We start from the raw sequence: 18,731 nt of genomic DNA, 5'->3' as shown, positions 1-18,731 counted from the left end.
GGGTGGAAATGAAGTGAAATTGTTAATTGTTCATTCTTGTTTGACTCTTTGCACCCCCGTGGACTGTAGCCCACCAGGCTCCTCTGTCCATAGATTTCCCAGGCAAGAATACTGAAGTGGGTTAGCATTCTCTTCTCCAGGGGATCTTCCCGATCCAGGGATCAAACCAGGGTCTCCTGCATTGCAGGCAGATTCTTTACCATCTAAGCCACCAGGGAAGCCCTGAGGCAGGGGTAGAAGAGACTGAAAATTTGGGTTGAGATTATAGTGAAGAACACTTTCAATGTTGACACTGAACTTTGAGCATGCTAACTGTCCCCGAACATGGGATCATCTTAGCTGAACGCCTTCCTCTTTTGTAAGATGGCATTTAAACCACACCCCATAAGCCATGTGAATAGTTACAATTTTTATGAAGCACCTAAAACATATGAAGCACAGGACTAGGTTCTGGGGAGGAAGCGACATGAGGGAAGGAATTCAGAAATGAATAAGGTCCCCTGGAGCCACCATCCAGTGGGCAAAAACAGAATACTAACAACTCAATATTTTTAGTCCTAATGCAAATAACTGTTTACCACTGCACTCATGCGAGACGTCAGATTTTTATGTATACCACATTTTTTGTCATAAAAATAGACCACAGGACAGGGGAAGCTTCCGGTTCTACTCGTCCAGCTAAGGGCATCTTCAAAGAGGAAAAGCAGGACCTGTGTAATGAAGACAGAGGAGGAGGACTCGAGGACAAGAATTTCTCATTATCTGTCAGACAAGGGCACAGTCCCTCATCCTAACATCTCAGTAGAACACGCTGACCCTGCGGATCAGGGTTTGCTTGAAGCTGTGGGACTGCCGTGTCTCTTTCTTTTGTCTTAACTGCTTCGGTCCCTTAAAGGTAAAGAGGCTCTTTCGGGGTGTGGCATCTCTGTGAGCCTCGCAAAGCTCTGATTTGAACATGGCAGGGCTCTTCTTCCTTCTGAATGGGGGATGTGCAATAAACAACCTGAAAGCTGGGCTGTGGCACCTCTCAATGAAAGCAAAAGAGAGCAAGGTTTATTAAAATTTAAGAAACTAATACCCAGGGGTCAGAGCCCCTCTCTTATTAGTGTATTGCTCTTACCTGGTCTTTCACTCTGGGGAAGTATCACATTATGATAGTAGATTTTCTTTTTTCTTTTTAAAATATTGTATTTATTTTTTGGCTGAGCCACTAGGCATGTGGGATCTTAGTTCCCCAACCAGGGATTGAACTCACATCCCCTGCATTAGAAATGCAGAGTCTTAACCACGGACCATCAGGAAGGCCTCGTGATAGTAGATTTTCAATACACATGTATGTATTTATTATAAAATACAATAAAATAATTATAAAATACAATAAAATATTAAAATATTTTATTATGGTAAGATATTAATGTGTGAGTGCTCAGTCATGTCTGACTCTTTGTGATCCCATGGACTGTAACTTGCCAGGCTCCTCTGTCCATGGAATTCTCCAGGCAAGAAGACTGGAGTGGGTTGCCATTCCCTTCTCCAGGGGATCTTCCTGACCAAGGGATTGAACCCATGTCTCCTGAACTGGCAGGTGAATTATTTACCACTGCGCCACCTGGGAAGCTAAAATAACCTTTACTATTGAAACTATTTTCCCTTTTTCAGTATGTTTTGACTGAATATTCAAAAATCTTGGAGTCCAGTCTCACCGAGTCACTTGGCATGAAGTGAAATAAAAGAAGATGGCAAGTTGGACAATTTGTTAAACATTTTTTAAGACTATAATTCAGTGGCATTTAGCACACTTGTAATAATGTGCAACCGGTTATCAGCACCATCCATTTCCAGAACTTTCTCAGCATCCTAAACGGATGCTCTGTACACATGAAACAACTCGCCCCTCCCCCTCTCCCAGGACCTGGTACCCTCTGTTCTACTTTCTGTCTCCATGAATTTGCCTATTCTAGCTTCCACATGTAAATGAAATCATACAAATTTGGGGTTTTGTGGATTAAAAAAAAAAAGTGGGTATCTTTCAGGCAGACAGACGGGAGGAAAGGAAAGGGAGACAAGCCAAATGCCACTTTCCTTGGCTCTTTCACTCCCTGGCGCGTGTCCTGGCTTCGCTCCCACACAGGATGGTCCCTCCTTCCCTGCACATCTGCGTGGCGACGCTGCCCATGAGGATCCTCCTTGCAGCCCCTTCTGCTGTTCATCTCAGCTTGTTTGGTTTCCTTCCTGTTCTGCAAGAGGCTGATTTCTCCTTGGCCGGCTCTATCAGATGAGCTCAAAAGCAGGGCTGCCTCTCTCCTGCTGGCACAAATCCCTTCTTGTGCAGCCTGGCAGGGTTGGGGCGGGCGGCTGCCAGGCTTCTAGTCTCCTCCAAGGGCGCCCTGGCCACAAAGGAACTTTGTGTGTGTGACCATCGGGCACTGGCGGAAGCCCGGCTGGCTAAAGCGGTGAGTCGTTCCTGGTACTCGCTCTCACTGCCCTTGAGACCTGGGGCCTGGGGGGCACTGCGACCAGGAAGACGACCTTCTCCAGGAAAAATAAAATCTGCCTCTGCTTCTCCTGCATGGTTCTTGGTTTGTAATTACCTGTGACTTTCATAGGACTGACCAGTCGATGAGGCAGTCTTGGAAAGGCTATTCCTCAGCACTTAGTGCCTGGGAAATTCTGCTTCCAGATTCCTGGGGGCTGGGGGTTGGTGGGGAGAGGGGAAGGGTGAATAGAGCAGATTTCCATGAGTATTCCTAATTTGGAAAATCTGGGAACTTCTCTGGTGGTCCAGTGGTTAAGAATCTGCCTTCCAGTGCAGGGGATTCATGCTCGATTCCTGGTCTGGGATCTAAGATCCCACATGCTGTGCCAGGCAACTAAGCCCGAAGCATGCTACAACAAAGACTCAGCACAGCCAAAAAAAAAAAAGAAAGAAAAAGAAAATCTGTCCTCTAACTTTCTTAGTTCTAGAGATACTCTTCCAGAATGTGGGCCTCCTCTGTCAGTGACTAGACATGGAATGTGGATATTCAAATTTTAGGATGCCCCTCACAGCAGTGCAAGGCCAGTATATTTACCTCTCTGTGAAAGTTAGTTGTTCAGTCCTGTCCGACTCTTTCAACCACAACTGTAGCCCACCAGGCTCCTCTGTCCATGGAATTCTCCAGGCAAGAATCCTGGAGTGGGTTGGCATTCCCTTTTCCAGGGGATCTTCCCAACCCAGGGACTGAACCTAGGTCTCCTTCATTGCAGCCAGATTCTTTACCATCTGAGCCAGCAGGGAAGCCCATATACCTCTCTGCTGCTGCTGCTGCTGCTAAGTCGCTTCAGTCGTGTCCGACTCTGTTCGACCCCATAGATGGCAGCCCACCAGGCTCTGCCATCCCTGGGATTCTCCAGGCAAGAACACTGGAGTGGGTTGCCATTTCCTTCTCCAATGCATGAAAGTGAAAAGTGAAAGTGAAGTCGCTCAGTCGTGTCCGACTCTTAGTGACCCCATGGACTGCAGCCTTCCAGGCTCCTCCGTCCATGGGATTTTCCAGGCAAGAGTACTGGAGTCGGGTGTCATAGCCTTCTCTGATATACCTCTCTACCTGTTAGTAAAGATGATTTCAAAGTGGCTTCAGAGGGAACTGACCAAACCATACCATCTTGGTCTAAAATCTCCTAGTCTCCCTCCAAGAACACTATCCTAATCTGGGACTCTGTGCAGTCTACCACCGACTCAGTTTGTTTACTTGTTTTTTGCTTTGTTTTTTTGACTAGTAGACTCTCTGATTTACTTTGCATGACGTTGGCCTCCTTCATTTCATTCTTCTGTGTCTTGCTAGTGACTGGCTGGCAACTGGATACACAGTTTAACGTTAGATACCTGCCTTCAAAGCCTGACTCTGCTACTTCCTAGCTGTGTGACCCTGGGCAAGTAACTTAACCTAGCTTAGCCACAGATCCCTCCTCTGTGAAAAGGGAACAAATGATTTTTCTCAGGGATGTTGCTAGGATTGCTGAAAATAATTAGGAAAAGTGCCTGCTGCATACCAGAGACTCAGATGTTAGTACGCACCCCATACGCTTTTCCTTCTTGATTTAATTTAATGCAAACTGTTCCCAGCCGGCCTTCAGTGGACTTGAGTTCCTGGGACAGAACACCAAGCCTCCAGAGTTCTTTCAGGTCAGGCCAATCTAGGCTCAGCAAGAATGCAGTGTGTGCTAAGAAGCTTCGGTCGTATAGGAGTCTTCCTAACCCTATGAACTGTAGCCCGCCAGCCTCCTCTGTCCATGGGATTCGCCAGGCAGGAATACTGGAGTGGGTTGGCATCGCCTCCTCCAGGGGATCTTCCCAACGCAAGGATCCAACCGGGTCTCTTATATCTCCTACATTGGCAGGCGGTTTCTCTACCACTCAGGCCACCTCCTCAAAGGAAGCGGGTAATTGATAGCACGCACTCATTTGGCTCGTGATCCTGATTCTCACTTAGGGCTTCATCCAAGAAGCCACGTCTACGCGGCGCTGCCCCTTAACTACTCCATGCCAGGCTGCACCTAGGAGGGGGGGTGTTCCGAAGAGACACCCGGCAATATAGCCCCAAACACCTGCGACGTGGTTACACAACCTGGAACTGACACAGGGCAAAGCCAAAGAACCTAAAAGGAGTGCGGTGCGGGTTTGGTTTTACCGAGCAGAAGGGCCTCTTCTAAGCCAGCCAGGACTGGCTCACCTGTGTGTTGTTACCCGGCAGGTAACTGGGAGATTCTTTCCCCAACAGACGATGGGGGCGCTGCTGGAGCGCGCTGAAACTCCCTGGGGGGTGGTGTGGGACGTGATGCATTCGGCCGTAGAAACTGTCAGGGCTTGGGCTTCTATTTGTGAAAACTTTCTGTATTGGTTGGTTGCTTCTCCCCAGCCTCCCCCGCGATGCGCGTGCTCCCCGCGGCACAGCTGTGATGGGATTCTAAACCCTGGCTGCCAGCGGACAAGGACGTTTAGGTTGGACGGATGCTGACCCTGGCGTCCTCCGGGTGGGGTTCCGCGGGGTGCAGCCCGCTGAGGTCAGTGAGACGTGGCTCACGCTCCGGGTAAGTTGCAGGTCCCCGCCAGGCCCAGAGCTTGCAGCGCACACTTGAATCCAAATGGCTAAGATAATCATTTCAGGCAATTGTACTGGTGCTAGAGACCACCCGTCTGGGACTCTGGGGTTGGGCGTGGACGTCCGCCAGGTCTGTGATGATCTCGTTTCCACCCCGGAAAGCAAGGTTCCATCCGAGTCCCCCGGCTAGGGTTAGGGAGGGGTTTCCGGAGGCAACCGGGCGGAGAGCTGGGGGCGGGGGGGGGCGGGGTGCACAGCTGCTCCGGCGGACCCCAGCCCGCGCCACCAGGGCCCGGGGTCGGGAGGAGGGCAGGGGGCCCGCGTTCCTTCCAGCTCGCCTCCCCGTCGCCTCCCAGCGAGCAGCAGGCGGGGAAGTGGCGCTTCGCTCCGCTGGGGGCGTTTCTCGGATTTGCTGCTGGAGCCCGGGATATTTTTGGCTGGCGCGGGGAGATGTGGGCGGGGGACGGTGTCAGGGCGCCGCTACCCCCTCGTCGCCCCCTCTCTCCGTCGCTGGGGGGCGCAGTGACCTCGCGACGCCGCTCGGAGCCGGGCCCGTAGAGGAGCCGACGCGCGGCGCCCAGCTGGCTTTTCCGCCGCTGAGGTGAGCGGAACCCGGCCCGGGAGGCGGGGGAGGGCGAGGAGGGTGGTGGAAGGGATGCCAGAGAGGCGTGCGCACAGCGGAGAGTGCGGGGGAGGGGGACCCCAAGATAGGTCAGGGCAATGCTGAGTCCCCCCGACCCGGGGAGATCTTTGCGGAGTTGACCTGCAAAGGGATGAAGTGCGGGGTGGTGGGCGACCCTGTGCTCGGCTTGGGTCCGGAGGGGCGCAGGAGCCGGACCGCCAGGCATGCAGGGCGCAGAGCGACTCTCCCGTGAGCGCAGACCCTGAAGCGGTCCCGGATGCAGAGTGGCTTTTCTCGGTTCCACAAAAGCGCTTACCCAGATGGCGAGGGCCCCCCAGAGGACCACGTCCCCAACACGCCCCAATAAACTGCTGGCACAGCCACTTTCTGCGGCTTAACCGAAGTAGGTGAGAGCCCGAAAGCGGCGCACGGGGCTTCTCTTCGGCCGAGCGCCAGGTGTGGGATCCACCTGCTGAGATTGCGGCGGGGACGCGCCGGTTGCGTTTCACCCTCACCCCACCTGGCCGGTGACCGCACGGGAGGTTTGCTACCGATCTCCCGCGGAGTTGATGCTGTCAGCTTGGGGACTGTAGAGAACCTTCCGAAGAGGGGTCATCTAGCCTCAATGGGAATGAAGACCCAAAGGAAAGGGGATGATCAAGCGCTGCCCTATGTTACTACAGTGCAATTTGAAAGGATCTTTAAATAGGTTTGCAGGCAAGAGTGCAAAGGACTGGGGTTCGGCCGACTTGGGTGTCTTGGACCCTGTCCTGAAGTCGAATAATAGGTCTCGGCAAATCAGGAAACCTCGTTGAACTTCAGTTTGCTCGCGTGAGACGTGGGAGGATCGGAGGTGCTCCACCTCCCTGGGTGGTTTGGAAGATAACGGAGGGAGGGTGGGGTTTTGAAAAGCATCACCTGTGGTTTCTACAAATTTAGCATCGCAGACCACACCTCCTTCCTGGCCCCTAACCGAACCTTGCTTGTAGCGGAGATAAGGACCTTCTCAGCAGCGCTGGAGTTTTCCTGGTTACCTGCCGGGTGAGATGTGCCGATTTCTCAATTTCTTGTTGCAATTCCTCTTCACGGCACAGGCGCCAGTTACTCTGCCCAACAGAGTGTGACATCAGGGCATGAGAACTTTGCTTGGTTCATCAACTTTAGGACGTGTACAAAGTGGGGGCGGTGCTCTGAGAGTTGAGCAAAGTTGAAAGTCGTCGTTGTGGCGGCTAGGTGGGGGGGACTTAGAGGTTTTTTAAAATTTTTATTTATTTATGGCTTTGCAGGGGTTTTCCTGTGTGCAAGCTTTCTTTAGTTGCAGCGAGTCGGGGCTACTCTTTGCTTATTTTAGCTGCATTTGGGGGCTTCTCATTGCAGTGACTTGTCTTGTTGCAGAACACGGGGCTCTAGAGCACAGACTCAGTAGCTGTGGCTCGCTGGACTTAGTTGCCACGTGGCATGTGGGATCTTTCCCCATCAGGGATCCAACCGGGCCTCCCTCATTGCCAGGGAGATTCTTTCCCACTGAGCCACCGGAGAAGCCCCTGAGGGGTTAGATTTGATTGGGCATATTCTCTGGGAGATCAGTTAGCTCCAAAAACATTTTCTGAAGTTGGAGTTCTTGTTTTCTGACGGGAAAATTCTGTCAGAGCCAAGGGTCGACATCCAAGAATAAGCATTTTAATTCGAACATCTTCAGAGGAAGATGGGAGCTCTGGATATGTTTCCTACACAAGTCACACACAGCACATGATAATAGCAGGGAGGAATCTGAATAGTTTCTCTTATTACTAATTTTAGATTCATATTTCTAATACTGAAAGGAGAGATTTGCATGGTTGGTTGGTTGCCTTACTGTTAAAATTTAAGCAGTCCTTTTTAGATAAGCATGTTCAGCCTTCCAGAGATTATAAACGTGAGCAATACTAGAGCGCTTGTGTCATATTTTATCTTTTTATGATACCAAATAGGACCTCTGATTGGCTTTTCCATTTTAACTAAAAGGAGTTGAAAGATGACTCATTTAAGAGTTTGGGAAATACAACTGAGACTGTCTTGCACAGAACTGTAAATCTTATAAAATAACCCTGATGGTGATAATAAAGCCAACTTTTAGACTGTTGTGTGCCAGACTCAGATATGCATATTACAGTCCATTTAGTTCTCACAACAATCTGTTAAGAAACTGAAGCACAGAGAGTTTGAGTGCCTTGCCCAAGGTCACACAGTGAGCAATGAGGAATTTCTCTTCGATTGGCATAATGATTGTAATTGATTGGTACTCTTTTTTTTTTTTCTTCTTCTTCTTCTTAACATCTGCACTGGGTTTTCTCCCAGCCGGGGTGAGAGAGACTGAAGGCTTTGGAGCAGGGATCCTGGATGCTGAACTAGTTGCCAAATTGCTGTGTGGTCTTTATTTTTTTTTTAATTTTATTTTTGGCCGTGCTGGGTCTTCATTGCTGCTCCCTAGGATGGCTCTTCAATGCGGTGCGTAGGTTCTTGTTGTGGTGGCTTCTTTTGCTGCTGGAGCATGGGCTCTAGGGCTCACGGGCTTTCGTAGTTATGGCTCTTGGGCTCAATAGTTGCGGCACATGGGCCTACCTAGTTGCTTTGGGGCTTGTGGCATCTTCTCAGATCAGGGGTCGAACCTGTGTCTGCAGCATTGGCAGGCGGATTCTATACCACTGAGCCACCAGGGAAGCCCTGCTGTGTGGTCTTTACTTCCTTTTTCTGATCCTCACTTCTCTCGTGGACAAAACAGTGCTAATAATCCTATTTTGCTGCTGCTGCTAAGTCGCTTCAGTCGTGTCCGACTCTGTGCGACCCCATAGACGGCAGCCCACCAGGCTCCCCCGTCCCTGGGATTCTCCAGGCAAGAACACTGGCTTGGGTTGCCATTTCCTTCTCCAATGCATGAAAGTGAAAAGTGAAAGTGAAGTCGCTCAGTCGTGTCCAACTCTTCATGACCCCATGGACTGCAGCCCACCAGGCTCCTCCGTCCATGGGATTTTCCAGGCAAGAGTACTGGAGTGGGGTGCCATCACCTTCTCCGATCCTATGTTGAGTGAATGCTTTATTTCTCACTGGAACGTGGAGTGTGAACTGGAAAGAAATGCTTCTCAGAGTGTAAAGGGAAGTTGCAGAGTCCTGTTTTTGTCAGCTGTAACAAATGACTGGCAGATGGCAAATAAATAAAACCTGGAGGGAACTACACATGGGGTGATTTGCCCAGCAATTATGTCTGAAAATTGTTTTTAAAAAAGTCTTTAGTTTCTTCTCTTAGATCCTTAGCATTACCGTCATTAAAAGAGATAAACGCAAATTAGACCTCAATCGTTTTCTGGCAGGGAACATTGAATGGCACCCAGGGCCAACTCATGCTTTTCTGTGGTTGATTTCAGGCGATGAAAATTGGAGGGTGGAGGGTTTTATTTTTTTTATCCTTATATTCTTATACGTTCTTTTATTCCAACAAGCTATAGTGAGTCAGAGAACAACTAAGTCCTGAAAATGTATGTAAGTTATTCCTGTGTTCTCTCTTTGTTTGGAAATTGAGGACGGCCACTTTAAATCTGGTAGGTGAGGAAACTTGAACTTCTGAATATACTTACTTTTAAGGGCATTTTTTTTAAGTTTGCTTTTTTTTTTTTTTTTAATGTGGACCATTTTTAAAGTCTTTATGGAATTTGTTACAATATTGTTTCTGTTTTATGTTTTGTTTTTTTGGCCTGGAGGCATGTGAGATTTTAGCTCCCCAACCTGGTATGAATGCACATCTCCTGCATTAGAAGGTGAAGTCTTAACCACTGGGCAACCAGGGAAGTCCCAAGGGTACTTTAAACAATATGGTTCAATTGTCAGATCATTTGAACTGTCTATGACCTACATACAATCTTTTTCTGGGGCTGGGGTTCTCACTGTTAGTTTAGACTCTGGTCTGTAGGGAGATTTGGGCTGGGGGAGGTCACTGTGTCAGTGTTACCAATGTTACCCGGCTCCCAGCAGCTACTCTCTGCTTGGTGACTGATAATCTTCTGGAGAGATGGTTAAGTCCATGAGATGTAAGTCTTCCCTTCACCCCTGTGGTGTTGTGGGTAAGAGCGTGGACTGGGAGCAAGACTAGCCTGGGTTGGAAACTGGCTCCATTGACTAACTGTGCCTCAGTTTCTCTTCTGTGAAATAAAGATGGTGTGGTCTTATCTACCTCTTAGGTTGTTAGGAGGATTGAGTGTGTGTGTATGTGTTTAGAAAGCTTAGAACCGTGTCAGGCATGTAGTAAACGCCCTCCAGGAGTTAGTAATGAATGACTGCTGATGGGTAAGCAATCAGAGGCTAAGTGCTATGGAGCACAGTAGGTCAGTAAATGGGGAGAGTGTACACTTGTAGGGATGCACCTTTTAAAAGGGTGATGGGGAATGTCTCAATCCAAAGGTAGACTTGAATAAGATCAGGACAGGGGTGGGAAGAGGAGGGTAGAAGGGTGTAGGGTGCAGAGGGGTATAGAGGCGTAGGTTGTAGAGGTGACAGGTGAGGAGGACAGACAGGTAACTCGGGGACACAGAAAGACATAGCACATGTTGAAGGTTGTTCGTTTGTTTTTAACCTGGGAATTGTCTTATCGAAAATTTCAAACAGTAAGTAGAGAGAACAGTCCATGTGCCCTCCTCCCATCTTTAACAATGATCAGCGTGGCCCATCGTGTTTCAACCATATCCCTCCCTGGACCTTCCCGCTGTATTATTTTAAACACATCCAAGAAATTCTATCAATTCTAAATCCTTCTGTATATGTTTCTGAAAGATAGGCACTTAACTGAACATGACCATGATACCTAACCGCTCTGACTTTGTCGTCCCATCTATAAATTGGGACCAGTAGAAGCTCCCCTGCAGTGCTGGTGTAAAGAGAAGGGTGGACGCCTGGAACCCTCAGCGCAAACAAGCAGTGCCCGGAACTCAGCCATCTCACCGATGGTGGTGGTGTCGTTACCGGCCCTTGGGGGTTTTCCTGCAAGGTTCAGTCGTGGCATTCTTACTTCTTGCTCTCTCCCTCTCCATACTTACTTTCGGCATATTTATTCCTGCTCCCTTTGTCTAGTCTCTATTTCCCCTTTCACCTTTCAGTTCCACCGTTCTCAGCCTGACTCTCAGCTCATGCTCCTTGGATGCCCATGGTCCACAGACTAACAGCATCTCTAGTCTTTCTAGACCTTTTGGAAGGGAGATGGCCTTGGCCCATTTCATTTTTTCAACAGCATTATTGAGATGCAGATAGAATTGACATCGCATAAATTCACCCATTGGAAGTGTACAATCCAGTGGTTTTCCTATCTTCACAGATATGTGACAGCATTACCATAGTTGATTTGAAAACATTTAGAACCTCAGAAAGATATTTTTACCTGTCGCCCCTATCTTCCCATCCCCCAAAGGAACTGCTAATGTACTTTCTGTCTCTATGGGTTTGCCTATTCTGGACAATTTCATTCATTCATAAAGAAATAACTATTTTTTGTCAATGAGTTCTTTCACTTAGTAGGATGTTTTCAGGGCTCAGTCATATTGTAGCATGTATTAGTACTTCCCTTCTTACTATGGCTGAACGATATTACACTGTATGGCTGTCTGTCTGTCCAGTTGCTGTGCTGTGTTCAACTCTTTGCGACCCCATGAACTACAGCATGCCAGGCTTCCTTTTCCTTCACCATCTCCTGGTGTTTGGTCAAACTCACATTCATTGAGTTGGTGATGCCATCCAACCATCTCATCCTCTGTCGTCCCCCTTCTCCTCCTGCCCTCAATCTTTCCTAGCATCAGGGTCTCTTCCAGTGAATTGGCTCTTCACATCAGGTGGCCAGAGTAGCATCCTTTATTTATTGATAGATGGACATTTGGGTTGTTTCTACTTTTTAACTGTTCTGAACAACGCTGCCGCTAACACTCATGTGTGTATAGAAATAACAAATCACTGTGTTGTGTAACAGGAACTATTACAGTGTAGGAGGTCAACTATACTCCAAAAACAAATTTTAAAAGAGGAGATCAGACATTTGGTTGCCAGTGATGACAGTGGAGGGAGCGGGGAGGGACACCTGGATAAAAGCCGTCGAAGGTACAGACTTCCAGCTCTAAGATAAATAAGTACTAGAGTTGGAATGTACAACAGGATGAATATACGTAACACTGCTGTGTGTTATGTGTGAATGTCGTCAAGAGGGTGAACCCTGAGCGTTCTCTTCACGAGGAAAAATATTTCTTTCTCTTTCTTTACTTTTATGACTTTATGAGAGGATGGATGTTCACTAAACTTACTGTGATAATGGCTTCATGATGTATGTAAATGAAATCATTATGCTGTACCCTTAAACTGAAATATATCTCAATTTAAGAATATTTACATGGGAGTTTTTATGTTAACATATACTTTTGTTTCTCTGGGACATGTAGCCAGGAATGGGATTGCTTGCTCATGTAACTGTGTGTTGAACCTTTTGAAGAACTCTCAAACTGTTGTCTAATATGGCTCCCCACTTTATTGAACCGGCCAAAAAGTTCATCTGGATTTTTCCAACCCAATATTTGGCCCAAACATGGGAATCTAGCCATTTTTCAAGTACAGGTACCTAGCCTTACTTTGGGTAAACTTTTATATTAATATTTTTCTAAGTCTTATTTAGTTATCTAATTATATTCATGTATAAGTCTTTTTTGTTATTGACTTTTGTATGTAAGATTTTGAGTAAAGCATTACTTGAGCAGTGGCCCCTAAAGGGGAAGTTATGTACCTTTAGGGTACAAGATGAGTCATTGGAAAGCAAGAACAAAATGCTATGCTCTTGGATCTGTTTCAACAATGCCTTATAGTTACACAATGTATCAGAATATCTATGCATATGTAAGATTTATAAGTAAATAGTCATATCAAATAGGAAGTCATATAAAATTCTGGGGACAACTGTTCTAAAGGCATGGGATCAAATATATGCAGCGGTGTGGTTCTTAATCCCATGCTTGTGACACATCTGATGGGGAAATTCTTAAAATTACTTTGCTAAGGAAATTGAAAATATCCTGCTACTTTCAGCCCACATGGAACACGTAACTACCAGGGGAAGGAGCTTTGCATCAGGTGTCGGACTTTTATTTTTGTTCTGCTGATTGCTAATAGACTTTGGGTGAGTCCCTTGATGGGCTGCACTTCAGTTCCCAGACTGGCCTAAGAACACCTGAAACGTCATAACTTTTCACTGTGCAGAATGAGAGTGTTAAGTGTGACATATGCAGTGACCACAGCGGAAGTCAGTCATTTGTGCATCTTGGGCAACCCTGAAGTCTTCTTAGGCAAATATCTGGGGTTCCTTGACCTCTGCCCTGGCTGGGTCTTCCCCTTCCCACCCCACCCTGCTTTCTGTCCTTCCTCTGTGTTCTTCTGACAAATGACCTTCACGAGTAAGGGTCACTGCCAAGGTTAAGCTGCCCAGAGAGGAGTCAGGTGGTGCCACCAGCCACCTCTGCAGGCTGGTACTGCTTGCTCCCTGCGCTGTTCTCTTGAGAGCACAGTGTGCAGCACATGCGCAGGGAAGGTACAGCTGTCTGCAAACTGCAGTTGACTCCGATTCCCAGCCCCTGACATGGAAGCCGCGAAGTCTCCTTAGTGGGCATCTTGATGATTTCTGGGTGAGCTGTGATTGCTGGAGTCTGCAGATGTCCTGGAGGGATATGAGCCTTTGTTTAAAGTCAAAACACAAAGGGAAGTGGATACAGAGAGATGGGAAGAGGTTCTGGGGAACTGTCTTAACCAAAGGGCTCACGTGGCATGGCTCAAGATCGTTTCAGTCTCTGGTTGCTTCTGTCTCTTACTGGGCATGCTCACTAAGACACCACAAAGCTGCAAAGAATGAATGTGACCTTTCACGCTCAACTCTTGTGTGCGATTTCTCTTCTCTAACATCCTCTGTTCTAAGGAAATTGTTGGCAGCCGTTTTAGGTCGTGATCTCCAGTTTCTTCTACAGGGTGATGCCTGTTCTTGGATTCCTTTCTTAGGCAACAGAAATAGCCAATATAACCATGCTTAGGTACTATTGGTGAGTTTGTTCATTCTTTTATTCATACACTCAATGTATTTGTTGGGCACCTATCTATTATGTGCCCCTGTTCTAGATACCAGGGGCAGAGCAGTGATCAAAATAAAAATTACATCACTGATTCACTTCATTGTACAGCAGAAACTAACACAGCATTGTAAAGCAATGCTTCTCCAATTAAAACAAAAAAACCCCAAAACCTGGGGACTTCCCTAGTGGCTAAGACTGCATTCCCAATGCAAGGGGCCCGGGTTTAATCCCTGGTCAGGGAACTAGGTCCTACACTCCCCAACAAAGGTCAAAGATCCTACATGCTGCAACTAAAACCCAGTGCAGCCAAATAAATAAATAAAAAGAGCCCTCAAAGATTTTACATTCGAGTGGGTGTTAGTCATTGAGGTTAAACAAAATGATGATTAGTGGTGAGGAGTAAGGAGGAAAAAAATAGAGTTGCCAAGGGGGAGAGGAGCTATTAGGGATGGGCAGTTGCCATTATTTATAGGGTAACCAGGGAGGCCGATCTGAGAAGATAACATTTAAGCTGAGCCTTTACTCTGATGCTCCCAGCGATGTGTTCAGGCACTAGTTAATGCTGAGGCAGAGAAAACCCCAGATCCTAAACCTGACGTACTTTACCTATTCATCGAGTATCTTTAAGATTGTTAGGGGTATTGGCTGCTAAAGGTGTTTATCTACCATTAAAACGCTGGCTGCTTGGGCCTCCCTGGTGACTCAGATGGTAAAGAATCTGCTTGCAATGCAGAAGACCTGGGTTCGATACTGGGTTGGGAAGATCCCCTCTTGAAGGGAATGGCAACGCACTTCACATTCTTGCCTGGAGAATCCCATGGACAGAGGAACCTGGTGGGCTACAGTCCGTGGGATCAGAGAGAGTCGGACACAACTGAGCGACTAATACTGTGATCTACTGGGCTTTGGGGGGCCACTCTAGAGGTCATGGTGGCTCACAATGAGTCATCTTCCCCTTTTGCAAAGGTTGCATCTTTGGAGTGGATGTTGTACCCCAGTCATTCTCTGTGGGACCACTGAGTCCAGTGCACAGGGACCTTCCAGAATGACTTAGGGTGGGTGGGGGAAGTCCTGGAGTCTCTCCTTTGTCTAGGGCCTTTGCTGCTGCCCATGTGTTGGGAAGTCCTGGAATCTCTCCTGTGTCTAGGGCCTTTGCTGCTGCCCATGTGTTAACTAGTAATCTGGCCTGTGTTTACTCTCAAAAGGAAAATCCCAGTAGCAATGACAGTAAGCTTTGCAGCTAAATTTCTCTTCCTTTAATATGTGGTTGGAGATTGATTTTTATCTTTGCACATAAGCATCTCTGATCCAAAGGAGCTCATTTATGACAGTGGGAAGGACTTTGAGAAGATGCCAATCATTCCTTAGATTCAGATGATCTACTGCCAGTCAGTACCTGTGATGTATCAACGTATGTGCTTAGTCCCTGTCCCCTCTCTGGCAGAATGTAGGCTACTGGAAGGCAGGAAGCTTATCTTAGTCACCACTGTTACCCCCCCGTGCTACCAAAACAAAAACAATGCCAGTCATGTAGTATATGCTCAATAAATATCTGTTTAGTTGAATTACAGTTTGTAACCAGTGTGGCAATAAGCAACATAACCAGCAACAATTTCTTGATAGCTCATGAATCATCTGTTGCCCCAAAGATCAAGAGATAGAGACGATATCTTCTCACCAGGAACTGGACTTTGTTTCCAATCATTGCTGTACCCTCTGTGTTCAAGTGCCTCTCAGGGAAACTCTTGCTTCTTAATGAGTGTTCAGCCTGGCTTGCCATCCTTTCTCTGCCACTACCCAGCTGTGACCTTAGATATAGCTTGAATTTCTGTGGTTCTATTCCCGCTCTAAAAAGTTCTTATTTTATAACCTGGCACAGCCAAGATCTGTGGGCTCTTTGTGTGAAACAAGAACATTTTTCTAGAAGGAAGTAGAACAAGCACCTGCTTCTGAAAATTACTTTTTATAAGAAAGTCTGTTTTTGCTCAGTGCAGTTGTTTCCATATCTGAGAGGCTCATAATTAACATCATTCTCTTTGAATTATTAACTTTAATCTGTTTATAAAAACACAGGGATCACACTATTACTTACCATATGATTTCTCAGCTGTAATCATCTATCACAGAAAACTAAATATGATATGTAGAAATATGAGAATAAAACATGACTTACATAGCTCCATTCTTTTGGAAGTAGTAAGATTATCACAGGCCATGGGCTGAGAACTAAAATTAGAAGTAGTAAAAGAAAAGATATAATAAAAGAAAATCAACAAAAGCTATGTGAAGATGTTCATTGCTGTATATTTTATTATAGTAAAAAACTGAAGATAAATTTTCATTAATAGGAATATGACTAAGAAATTATGATACATTTATACCCTAAAAGTGGTAAGATAGTTTAAAAAAAAAAGAGTATGTGCCCTCAAGACATATTATTGAGAGAAAAAGAAAGTATATTCAGCATATGTCCCATGTGATCACGTGTGTATAAAAAAGAAAACATGACAAATCTTCTGATCTGACATATGTATGTTAATTCATAGAAGATCTGGAAGGAATAAAATGGTTAACAGTGTTATTTCTGGGAAAGAATTGGGGTTGGTGGGGCTTGGTGTGATGAGAAGGCCTCACTTTTTACTCTAGACTTCTATGTTTGGGGCATTTTATAAAACCATAGTCATGGGTTGGCTTTTTTTTTTTTGTAATTATAACTTGAAATTACTGGAGAGGAAAAGATGTGTGACAGAAATTGGGGCACAGGTGGGATTTGAGCTCAGGAGAAGGAAGATGAAACACTTCAGATAGTGACAGCTGGCAGTTTATCGCCAAATCCTGTGATATTTTGTGACTGATGATCTGGAGATTGTGTTCTCAGGATGGCATATATATACACATTCAGTTCAGTCCAGTCGCTCAGCTGTGTCTGACTCTTTGTGAATCCATGGACTGCAGGACGCCAGGCCTCCCTGTCCATCACCAACTCCCGGAGTTTATGCAAACTCATGTCCATTGAGTTGGTGTACACACACACACACACACACACATATATGTCTGTCTGTCTGTCTCCTGCATCAGTCTTCCCTGGTAGCTCAGTGGTAAAGAATCTGTCTCCCAATGCAGGAGACATAGGTTTGATTCCTGGTCTGGAAAGATCTCCTGGAGAAGGAAATGGCGAGCCGTTCCAGTATTCTTGCCTGGGAAATGCTATGGACAGAGGAGCCTGGTGGATTACAGTCCATGGGGTCACAAAGAGTCGGACACGACTTAGTGACTGAACAACATTGTCTCCTGCATCACTCCAAAAGCTGTGACCTAGAATGGAAGACCCCCAAATCAAGAAAACCCAAAGATTTTTAGAACGATTTTCACATTGCCTTTTTGGGTCTATTTGTAAGCATTGGGTGAGAAAAATTTCATATCTTTAGGAAACAGGGACTCACTCTCATCTCTGATGAGAAGGTCTGCCATGATACTACAGCAGTTGTATCAATCACAGAAGTCTTTTCTCTAGCCTGTAACTCTGTTTTCATTTTGGTGGATTTGTTCACTCAGTCTGTAGCTCTTACTGAGCCCCCATTGGCCACTCTGAGACAAGGCCCCTGCTTTCCTGGAGCTTCTAGTCGGGGGTGGAGAGCTAGACGAGGATGACAGTAAGCAGCAGGAAGTGACAGCTGCTGTGCTGAAGATTAAGCAAAGTGGTGTGATAAGGTGTAACCAGGGAACTGTGTGGTGGTTAGGAAAGACTTCTTTGAGGAAGTCATTCATAAACCCAGGAGTGTATAAGACAGGAAGGTGTCAGATGTGTGGTCATTTGAGGGGAGAGCCGTCCACGCAGAGGGACTAGAACAGAAGCTGAACAAGAGCTTGTGGGAGTCAAGAGCTTGCTTCGTAGCTGGGACTGACAGAGGGTGGACAGGCCAGAGAAGTCTGCAGGACAGGGTTGTGTCGTGCGTGGAGAACAAGGTAAGGATTTTGGATTTTATTCAGGATTTAATGGGAAGCTATGATGGAGGTGGGAGTTGTCAACTTTAAAAAATATACGTGAGAGTTACAAGTTAAGTTTTATTTTATATAATTTTATTTATATTAATATAATTTATAATTATTAATATAATTATTGATGTGATTTATAATTATATAATTTTCATTTATATATTTTTTAGCTGTGCTGGGTCTTTGTTGCTGCACAGGCTTTTCTCTAGTTGCAGCTCATGGGCTCAGTAGTTGAGTTCCTGGGCTGTAGAGCACTGGCTCAGTGGTTGTGGTGCACAGGCTTAGTTGCTCGTCAGCAGGTGGGATCTTCCCAGTCCAGGGATCGAACTTGTGTCTCCTGCATTGGCAGGCGGATTCTTTACTACTGAGCCACCAGGGAAGCCTGTGAGTTAAGTTTTATTTGAGGCAAAATGAGGGGTCTCGCCTGGGAGACAGCACCTCTGATAGCTCTGAGAAACTGCTCCAAGGAGGCGGGGGAAGGTCAGTATATATGTGATTTTAGTATTGCGAGAGTATATGCAATCAAGCACATATTTTCCCAAAAGTTTTCTGCTAGTCTTCGTGATGCTTTCTGCTAGTCATGAGTAGTCATCACCATGAAGGATTTTAGGGCTTTTCTAGATATGAGGAGATATACGAGTTGGATCATAAAATCAGCTCCTGAAAACATCTAACTATCTGGAGACCTATCCTGCCGGTCCTGCTCGCCCCCGGAGCACAGGGTGCCTCCTTTCTGCTCTCCACCCTGAACCCCTTCAGGGAGTGTTGAAAATCAGTAGCTTCAGCGTCTCGTTTAATCCTTGTAGAGGTAGACGGCAAGTGCCAATGTGTAGTTGACAGGGTCAGATAGGGGATTGATTTAGATTTATAAAAGATATCTCTGAATAACTTGATTATAAGCAGGTGAGAGAAGAATCA

General features: G+C 46.4%; 1 protein-coding gene across 5 annotated transcripts in view; it reads left to right on the top strand.

Moving 5' to 3' along the window:
- The first annotated feature begins 2,283 nt into the window (after window positions 1-2,283).
- The window catches only part of RUBCNL (rubicon like autophagy enhancer), a 43,349-nt gene continuing 26,901 nt past the window's right edge, over window positions 2,284-18,731 (top strand). Inside the window, exon 1 of one of the 5 annotated variants that reach the window (XM_070800074.1) lies at window positions 2,284-2,453. The gene's annotated coding sequence lies outside the window, so the exon portion shown is untranslated. Of the gene's footprint in view, window positions 2,454-4,885; window positions 5,071-5,408; window positions 5,683-5,788; window positions 6,745-10,208; window positions 17,784-18,731 lie in introns of those variants that run through there. The other 4 variants (XM_070800072.1, XM_070800073.1, XM_019971253.2 and 1 more) reach the window with 4 other exon arrangements.

The sequence above is a fragment of the Bos indicus genome, chromosome 12 (assembly GCF_029378745.1).
Source record: "Bos indicus isolate NIAB-ARS_2022 breed Sahiwal x Tharparkar chromosome 12, NIAB-ARS_B.indTharparkar_mat_pri_1.0, whole genome shotgun sequence".
Taxonomy (NCBI): domain Eukaryota; kingdom Metazoa; phylum Chordata; class Mammalia; order Artiodactyla; family Bovidae; genus Bos; species Bos indicus.
This window is presented reverse-complemented; position numbering and strand designations above follow the sequence as displayed.